This window comes from Blastomyces gilchristii, assembly GCF_000003855.2.
Source record: "Blastomyces gilchristii SLH14081 genomic scaffold supercont1.1, whole genome shotgun sequence".
Classification (NCBI taxonomy): Eukaryota; Fungi; Ascomycota; class Eurotiomycetes; order Onygenales; family Ajellomycetaceae; genus Blastomyces; species Blastomyces gilchristii.
This window is the reverse complement of record NW_003101682.1, coordinates 4169550-4180132: the sequence shown is the minus strand read 5'-3', so window position 1 is coordinate 4180132 and position 10583 is coordinate 4169550.

Below are 10583 nucleotides of genomic sequence, written 5' to 3'. Positions count from 1 at the left end.
AACTTGAAGTCAAAGAATTTAACTCACATCTTTATTTATAATGTGATTCAGTTGCATGAATTGTCTGTGAATATTATCTCAGATAGAGAATCAATCTTCATAGAAGAGTTCTGATCTGATCTAATAACTATACTGAAGATCTTGTGAGATCTAAGCACAGCTTTTCATCAACAGACAGATAATCAGATAGAATGTCTGATAAGTATATTGAAACAGTATCTGTGATACTTTGTCAATTATCATCAGAATGACTGAGTACATTGATTATTACTTATGAAGTTTGTATATAATAACTCAAAGCATGTCAGCACAGGTAAAACTCTCTTTGAGATACTCACTGAGACTCATTCATGAATAATCTTGATGAACTCATGAGAGTATATTACAGAGTATAGTGATATCTGTGAATAAGCTGAGAGAATTCAGAAGATTCAGAAGAAAGTCTGTGAATTCTTGAGAAAGACTTAAGAGTATCAGAAAAGATACTATGACTTTAAGTATATTATAAAGAGTTTCAAGAAAGATAATAGAGTCTGACTGAGTTTAAAAAACATCATTATATAGAGATCTAGTAAGAAGCTGAATCTATTACAGACAGAGTCTTATAAGATTATGAAGAAAGTTAGCTTATAGTTCTATAGATTGAAACTATCACCTGAGTTGTAAATATATAATATTTTTCATATCTCTTTACTCTGTGAATATAAGAAATTCTTAGAAGAGAATTCTATGACTCATCACTCTATTTATAAGATATTAGAGAGTGAAAGAGAATATCAGATTAAAGAGATTATTAACTCAGAGAAGTGAGATCATGAGCTCTGATTTAAGATTCAGTGATAAGAATATTCTGATAAGATGAATGAGTTCACTTGAGAATTATCTGAGTAGATAAGACATCTGCAGAAGCTGAGACATGACTTTCATACTATGAATTCTAATAAGTCAGAATAATACAGTCTTCACTAATAACCTGATTATAATAAAGATATTAATACTATCATTTATGAACTCTAGTCTATAAGATGATGAGTTTCTACTGAGATGAACAGTTCACAGTGTATGTAAAGAGAAGAAGAAATCATACTCTTATTAAAGCTAAAAAATAAGAAAATAAAAATAGAACTGTGAATATAATTTAGACATCAACAAAGAAAAAATAAAGAAAATTTATATTCACATTCTCAATACTTATAACACTCAATTCTCTCATAACTATCAATTTCTCTCTTCAAAGAAGTAGAGAGTATTATATCTGTGATACAGATAATTGTTGTATTTGACATGAAGACTGCTAGAAATGCACAGACTTCAGAGAAGCTGAACATCAGAGTATATACAGTTGCAGCAGAATCTTGAGAACTAGTTATCTGCATGTGTGATCAGATATCTCTTATAAAGCTATATCTGCTCTCTTAGTTATACTGAAGTATTCAGCCTAGAAACAATTAAGATACAGAGAGAGAACTCATCTACTCAGATCAACTTCTATTACAAATTCATGACATTTACATTGTCTTAATTACCTGGATTTTACAGATACTCAGAGACTTATCTCTTATTAACAATGAGATTGCAGAAATGCGCTGCAGTGTGAGAATCATTGATAGAGAATCTAGGCATATTTACATATATCTGATCAGAGATTGTGTAGACAGAGAGAAGATGATTGTAGACTTATGAAACTGCAGAAGACACTGATAAAACCAGAAGCTTTACAAGAACTGTCAGCTAGAGTCTGTAAGAAATTACTTATAAGAAGACTTACAGCAAAGGAAGAAACTGTGCTGCTTGAAGTCAGAGACTAGTCTGAGAAAGATATGAGATTAATTGCTGGCCTGAAGATCAGGTGTGATGACAGAGCTGAAAGAAATGAAGATACTGTTATAAGTGATAACATCTCTGCTTCATCAGTCAGTAAAAAGTAATTAAAGAAGTTATAGAAACACTCACAAGAAGCTCAGTAGCAGTTAGACATTATTTATAAAGATATTGAAATTGAAAAAATTTTTATTCTAAAGAAATTCTTGAATTAATATACAGATATTATCAGAAACACTCTCTCTCTGTTATCTGAGTGAAAACACTTCACAGATGAATGAGAATACTCACAGTTTATAAGAATAAGAGCTGTTACAGAAAAAGAGAAAAGAAGATAAGATTTCACAGACAGATCTGAGATATTTATACTACTTTAGAGAAGTTTACTTACACTGTGAGTGATTCTGTAGAATAGTCAGATCACTCTAGTAAATAAAGAGTGATTATGAATCACAGATCTGAATCTTTCTATGTAACTATAAAGAGTGATTATAGACTGTGAACATCTTAATTCTACAATTCTACAGAGTTAATAAAAGAATGAAAAATTCCTCACAATTCTACAGTGTTAAAGAATAATGATTTATAAGAATGAGTGAAAGATTAACTCATGAATACTTCTCTTTAATAAGAATAATCTCACAGAGAGTGATTCATCTGTGAGATGAATCTATATGATGATTATACAAGAATCTCATGAAAATGATTGAGAGTCAACTGAAACTCTTTTATATGAAAGATATAAGATAAATCTATGTGATAGTCAGAGAAGAATCTGTAGATTATAAAGAATCTCATGAAATAAGAAACTGAGTGATAGACTCTTTTCTCTTCATAGTAATAAGGGATTTTTCCTCACTAAGATTTTTTATAGATATGAAGAATTTTTAGTGAGTATTACTGCAGTGCTGAGCTGATTCTATGAAATCACTCAGTGAAAGGCTTTGTGAACAAAGCCTTAGAGAGGGAGAAGTATGTAAGAAATCTCACTTCTCACAGATTCTTTATCTCTATTTCTATCTCTTATGTAATCAATAGAGTTAGCAGCTCTTGACTACATATAACTATATAGACTGAAGTTCACAAATACTATTCATAACTTAGCCTGAATGCTATTATAAATTTAATCTCTACATTTTATCTTTCTACTGTGAATACTTCTAGTAGTTAACAGTACATATCACGCCAAGCTGCAAACACCTGAATAATCGCCTGCGAGCACTTATTCTTACAAAAGATTTGATGATAGATTTGATTCAATAGAATGCTCATTCTGCAATGCAAATGAGAATTCTGAGCATATTGTAATACACTGTGCATTATACAATAGTCTCAGAGTCAGATTGAAAGAGAAGTATGATCTAAATCAATTAAATATGAGATTCTTATTCTCAACTGAGACAGGAATTAAATACTTAATAGACTTTTTATCAGAAACTCAAGCAGCTACAAGAAAATGACTAAATTCAGAAATATCTGAATATGAAGAGGAGGAAATCAATCAGATATAGTCTGTTAAAACAGCTATATACTATCTTTTAATAATTTGTTTTATTACAGTCTCTCTTTACTTTACCTTTTCCTTTCAATTTCTTTCTATCTATCTATTTGATGTGTCTATCTTTAAGACTGTGTTCTCTTTTCTTTTGTCATGATATTGTCAAATGATTTCAAAGTATCAAAAGATGTAAAAATACTGCAATTTGTGAACAGTTTTTGTATTCTGAGCTGGAATTTTCTGATTTTGCATATCTGAAATTGGTGAATGTATAATAGTTAACTTTACAGATATAGGAAAAACCCTGAGAACTAAAAGTTCTCAGATAGATGTCATAGTCTCTGACTACATGCATCTGTAATTGAAGAATAATAATAATAATAACATTCTTCAAGTTTTCAATTAACAATTTAATATTGAGACAGTTACTATCATCAGCAGACACAGATCTGTCAATATATAAAGATTCTATATGAATAAAAACAAATATCAGTATCTGTGTTCATGTAAAATCATGTTAGAAAACACAATCAGAAGCCTGCTGAGAAGAAAAACAGTTAAGAATGTATAAGACAATGAAGAAGATATGCTATTCATAATAATATATTCTAGTGATTATTAGAAGAAAACAAGTCCTGGTTATATTTTATAACATATTACACTTACTGCTAATAAACTACTCAGTATAGACACTACAATGATGCTTGTTATAAAAATAGAGAGCTATTGTCAGAAATATGTACAATGTGATAGATAAACAGATAGAAGATGTCGAACAGAAGAAGAAGAAGAAATCTTCAAGAAAATAATAACATTTGATCATAATAATAATAGAGAACATGATTGAAGAATGAGAAAAGTTAGTGAATGAGTAGTGTAATATAGTGAAAGTTTCTTTATAAGAGTGTATGCAGAATGCTAGCTGAATCAGAAATAGATTATATAATCACAAACACTAGTAACACACTAATTCACATAAAGCTAGAGTGTATGTCATAGTCACATGAGTATGACTGAATCTGATGAGAAAGAATATGATTCAGAATAATGTATAACTGTTGAATAATAACACAGCTACTTCTGAACTTGCTTACAAATGTAAAGAGGCCATAGCGGCCACCAATTAATTTAGTGTACAGTATATAAGAAGCGGGCGTACGCCTGTAATCGTATGCTGGCTCAAGCAACCTTTGAATTATAATTGTAAGAGAAGTGTTTCTCTATCAGACACTCTATAATCAATTTAACACTTTCTATTATATAGTAGTGTCTTGAAACAGAATATCAAGATATTTAATGATATTGTCAGGCATTTGCAACACTGATTTATATACTTTTATTCATGAATAAAACTTCTGTTTCATACAGTTTTTCAATCATTCATTAATATATCAATCTTAATTAATTAGTGAACTGATAACATCTTCATCTATACTCAGTTTCATAAGTATTTTGAATCTTCATAATGAGTAGAGAGTGAGATTAGAAGTATTAAAATATACAGAAACATCTAAGTATTCTTTCAGTGCTTTTATATTCAATTCTGTAGATGTTGAAATTGCATGAATTTCTTGTTAAGTTAATTGTTAAATTTTCTTATATTGAAGTTATTAAGTTGCATGTATATTAGCTATCTGTTATTATTATAATTTTAACATTGCTCAAAGTTACTGTGATATTACATCTATACTTATATTTAAAGATTCTCTTATATTATTATCAGACATGTTATTCATTGAATGTGTAATATCTATAAAATCTGAAGAAGTGTAATTATATAAATATCTCATATATCTAAAGTATCAGAACTCTCAGATCTTTTACTGACATACTCTTTATAAGATCTTATTACAGGGTCAGAATGACTGATGAGCAAGCTTCTATCTAAGAACTCAGTGTTTACTTAACTGATTATTTCTCTATTTCTTATGTATTATTACACATTCAGATATCTTCTTAATAGATAATTATTTCTAATGAGAAGATGATGAATGTTTTTCAAGTGTAAGAGGTCTATACTGAATAGATTGATATAATATATAGATCTTATAATACAAAGTGAAAAATGTTAAAGAAGAAAAGAAAAGAGAAAGTGCAGAAATCAGCAATTAAAGTGAATATTTATACATGTACACAGTGAAGCTACAGAATGGAAGAATAGAAATTCCGTAGATTTTCAGCTGAGAATCAGCGACCGAGAATCGGAGCAGTAGGGGTTGTTCGGCCGAGAATCAGAGCGGTAGGAATCTGTGAAGTGTAATGAAATAGTCTATATAATTGATCAGACGCAGCTAGACTGGCCGGCAGGACCATGAATTTCACATTTGATCTCATTTGATCTGGTCTCATACATTTCTTGACGTGAGTTCCATCAGAACTAAGTCTCAAAAAAATCTGAAAATGAATCATTTCTGAGACAAATAATATGAAAAATGAACAGATTTAATTCAAGAACAGTGAAATGAAAGTAATTTCTCAGAATAAACTATGAAAGATAATCATTCTTTCAAAATCAGAATAAGACTGAGACTGAAGATTAAAATCAATCTCATTCAGTTTATTCAGTGATTGTTTATATAATCAGAATTTGATAATAATTATTAATAACACTCATGAAATAACTAAATACATTCTTATATAAGTTTATTCTTCACTTTCTCATGAAAACTACACTTCTCTAATATACTGTGATCAGAGGTATTAAACTGTCTGATAATTTTATATTTTATAATTATAAGTCTCTTGATTGTTTCTTCTTATAATTATTTCTAATAATAGTAATAAATATCTTGACTTGAGTTGAACTTTCACTTTATTCTCATCTCTGTCAATGAAATTGTCAGAATATCACACATTATCAGTATAATAGTTAAATATATACTCTCAACAATTTTTCATAACTCTAGAATTAATTTAATGTGTAAATTTGTCAGATTATCTTGAAGATAGCAGTTAAATTCAGTTTTATAAGTATATAGTTTTGTCTGATTTTCAGTTATAATTAATGTATATAAGTGCTGTTTCAAAGTTAGTATTATAGTTCTATATAATATGAAGTATTATCAAAGATTATTACTTACTAGAGAATTATATTTCACTGTCTTCATATCTTAAATATCTGCTTACTCAAATCTCTGATAGTTGATATTGTAGTAGTCTCAGATTAATTTAACATATGAGTCTCATTTCTTCTCTATTTAATCTTGAGAAGTGTAGATATTAACTTGATAGAAGAGATCTAGTAGAGCTGCTATAGTATAGTACTCTGTAAAAGATTGTTCAGTTTTACTGTAGTAATATACTAGTTTATTTCTTACAGTAATAATAGTCTACACTATAATATTATTTCAGACTGAATTTCTTTTTGAGTGATTCAACTGCTTCTTAAGATGAGTAAATAAACTGTTATATACTTATCAGACTGACTGCAGTATTGATGTATAAGTAATTGAAACTGTGTTTATTATCTTATAAAACTGAAACAGTAAATCAATCACATATTTTAACTGAGTTCACTTCATATCAGAAAGTTTTAATATCTGAATCTTTTTCTGATCAGAGTGTTATACTCAATGATTAATTATCTAACACAATTAAAGAGTCTGAACAGTTATCTTATATATTGAACTTCATTATATTCTAATATTCTGTATCATATTCAGTAATATGACTGATTTGTTTATTTATTGAATATTATAAAATCATTATTATTATTTAGAGAAGATATAAATTATATTAACAATATTTTGAATCTGTGATATTTAAAGTATTAGTCAATCTATTCAAAATTAACAGTAGTATTACTAAAAAGCATTATTAAAAAACAATATTAAAAAGTATTATTAAAAAAAATTATCTTTTATAAAGTGAATACAAAAGTTACTTAAGTAATCACTTTTATCTCATTCTCATCTCAAGAATCAGTCATCTTATTATTCTTCATCTTAATGTTAAGATTCTTTATCAGTGTTTATATTACAAGTTAAATTATATAAGCAATACAGAGAATATAATCTTATTTATTATTTCAGAAATGCAAAGTTAATTTTTACTTCAAGCTCTTCATCATAGTCTAGTTATTCACAGTATTATCAGTTATAATTATAAGAAGACTGAGACTAATATCTCAATAGTTATTTTTAATCACAGTTATTAATATCTCTGCTATATAATTCTCAGTATGACTACTGATCAATGATTCAAATTCAATTAATGTCTCTTGATAAGTTCAGTTCTCATCAATATAATAATATATAACTCTTATAAATGTAAGATTGTTTATACTAGTTTATATATTTACTGTAAGAGACACTCTTCAATGATTCTTCAACTCTGATTTTAGATATTATATATTGACTTTGTAGTGTGTCTCAAGATTGAACTGAAGACAGACTTGATGTGAAATATGAAGATTTGAATTAAGTATTTAAAGAAGTGTTTGAAATTCAGAATTTTCAATTGATTAAAGAGAAAGATTCAGAGATATACATATATAAAGTAATTATTCACAGAAGTTATCAGATGAGAGTTGTGAAATCAGAGTACTAATATATAATTATTTTTACATGATTTTCTTCAAATTAGAAAGTTAGTGTTATTAAAAATTATTATCTGATAGAGTAACTTATCAGCTCAGTAGTAATTTTCTAATTATTTTTCTTTTATTATCTGCATTCTGATGACTTCAGATGTCAGGAAATTTCTTCAGAGTCATGATCAGTTTATGATGAATATTTCTGAATAAAGTTACAGTAATTGTAACAGAGAGATAACTCTTCAGTAATTTACAATACAATGTATTGATAATTATTTCATAGTTCATCTTGATATTTATGTTAAGTTTTTCATAAATTTTATAACCTGAAATCAGATGTGAAGAATGAAATGATTATCTATTATAATTAAAGAGAGCATTCTGTGTTGAATTGTAAATAATATAGACTTTGTAATTTACAGTAATTTCTTGAAGAGTTTGTGAATCTTCAATAGAATTAAAAGAAGTGAAAGAAGTAAATTTAGAAGATATAATAATAATTTAAGAAAGATAATAATTTATTTTCAATAACTGATCACTGATGTGTGTAAGAAGAATTAATATAAAAGAAAATAATCTTATTTCTTAGCTTAGTTATAATTTTAGTAATAACTCAGATTGAACATTATCAATGTATTAAAGTAAATAAATAATCTTGATTAATCTCTGTTATATTTCTTGAAATACATTAATATTGTGAAAGAGAGTATTATCAAATTATATTATCAGATAATATTATTGAAAATATATTAATATTATGAATATCAATGTTGAAAAAATGTTGATACTTATATATTATAGTGATTTGTGAATTATGATAGTTAAATATATATATATATATATATTATTCCTGACTTGATTACAACTTGTACAATAATTTTTGAAAACTCAAAATCAATTTTAATTATTAATAATTATGAACTTATAACTAATTAATATTAAAAGAAAAAAATTTTTTCTACTTTTTCTCTTTCTTATTCTTCTTATCATTCTTTATAATTTACTTCTTATTCTTCTTCTTCTTCTTCTTCTTCTCATCTGAGATGATAATTATCTCAAAATCTCTCTCTACTATCTTCTTAAAGAAGAGTTTCTACTGCTTCTTCTCAGTCAGGTCAATCTGTGCTTCAAAATCCTGCATTTTCTAATCTGCTGTCTCGGGTTCTATCTCAGTAGTAAGCAGATTGACATGCTCAGAGAGTAGAGCTGTCTTCTTAATATTCTGAATTATATAGTGTATTCAAGACCTGAACAAGGCCTTAATTCCCTTCTTCTCTATCAGCTTCTACTAATCAATTAGAGAACAGAAGTACTATTAAAAATCATTATCTCTTAATAAATAAAAGACTTATCAGTTTGAACTTCTTTATCTCTCACTTTCACACTCTCTTAATCTTCTTCTACTATTACTTATTTACAGTAATACTCTTCTTCTCTCTTTCTCTCTTTATCTTAAACTTAAATCATTCTCAGAACTTCTTCTGATCTCACTACTATTATATAAGACTCTTCACTATCTTCTTCTTCAATCTCTCATAGACAGTATTATCAGTATTATTTCTATACTTAGTTCAGTCTAAATCTATCAGAAGTGTTACTTAAAATCATTATTATTCTACTTTCTTACAGAGTCTTTTTAAGGTATTATAACATGTCTTAAAATCTGTCTTCTCTTACTTAAACATCTTTTTCTTCTCTCTCTTCAATCTGTGACAGCACTCATGTGCCTTAGTGATTCACAGAACTGTAGAATATTTGAAGAGAAATAACATGATTGATTTCAGTGAGTGTTAAAGAGAGATGAAGGCAGAAGAGACAGTCAGAAATAATATGATAATAGTGATAATAATGATGATGATGATAATAATAATGATGATGATAATAATGATGATAATAATGATAATAATAATGATGATAATAGTGATGATAATAGTGATAATGATAATGATAATGATGATAATAATAATGATAATAATAATGATAATGATGAAAGAAGAAGTGTATTGAAATATATTACTGACTTATCAAATATAAAGAGATAAAGAAAATATTAACAGCTTTCAGAGATATATAGAAACAGCTACAGTGTTGTATAGTAACATCATCTTCATTCAATATATACAGTGTTGATATTCTTTGTATACAGTTATTATATAATCTTTAATCAGAGATACATGCAGAAAACAGATCTTTATTACTAGAGAGAATGATTGCAGTGATTCTCTGTTTTCATATTATAAAGATAAGTTATTCTCATTTCTTTCTTCTCTCTTTTCTCTTCTTCTTCAACTCATCACTAAGTTCAAGCTGATATGAAAACTATTAAAACACTCTTAGAAATCCTCAAATTGAAGAGTATAGACTAATCAAATTTTAAATATAGAAGAATTAAATTATATTCAATATCACTAATTATTCATCTTCTCTTAATAAAATCACAGTCATATCTTCTTCTCTCTCTTTCAAATGAAACATGGCCTGTGAAAAGTGAGTATTATGTCAGATTATAATAATTAACACAGTCTCAGTATACAGAACTATATACATACAGTGCATACTGAACTGAGAGACTGTGTGAGTTATAAATCAGAATCAGTATCTCAGAGAGAGCTGTGTAGCATGAGAAAGTCACAACTCTCAGTCACATGTACAGAGAGTGAATTATCACAGTAAGTATATATACATTGTATGAAAGTAATACTTTTTAATAACACTCAGTCTCTGATATTA